Genomic DNA, 578 nt, shown 5'->3' on the forward strand with positions numbered 1-578 from the left:
AAAAAATGTATATTTTTACTAAGGAAGGAAATATCAAATTGATCAATCATGCATAATGTTCTTTTGTACTTTCTATTCATCAAAGAATCCTGAAAAAATATATCATTTTCTACAAAAATATTAAAGGGGCTAGAAGTAAGAATTTCCATGCATTAATTGCTCTTTTATTGCCAATGTGTGAAGAGCTTGACCTAGGTAGTCTATGAAAGCCTGTAGATTGATTTTTATTTGAAGGACTTGGGACGTTTTTGCTTGGAAAATCAAAAGGATGTAATGTTTATGTGTGCTCCTGAGAGCCTCTCTTCCGTTCTGACACATGAAACAAATGCTTATACAATATTCAGGTTAATGACAAAAGAGCTGCTCTGTACCATAATGTCAACATATCGTGCAAAACAAAGGCATTAATTCAAACTAAAGTCTCACATAGCCAGATCTATACAGTCTATAGTCTCAAATATACCTTATAATCAAACTATCATAAGTGTATTTTTAATCATCTCATTTGTCAACATGGTGCAATTGCACAACACAATTGCAGAGCTGGTGCAAACATATCCACATCGCTATGATCAGAT

Source organism: Sinocyclocheilus grahami, unplaced genomic scaffold (genome assembly GCF_001515645.1).
Source record: "Sinocyclocheilus grahami isolate Dianchi unplaced genomic scaffold, SAMN03320097.WGS_v1.1 scaffold3278.1, whole genome shotgun sequence".
Taxonomy (NCBI): domain Eukaryota; kingdom Metazoa; phylum Chordata; class Actinopteri; order Cypriniformes; family Cyprinidae; genus Sinocyclocheilus; species Sinocyclocheilus grahami.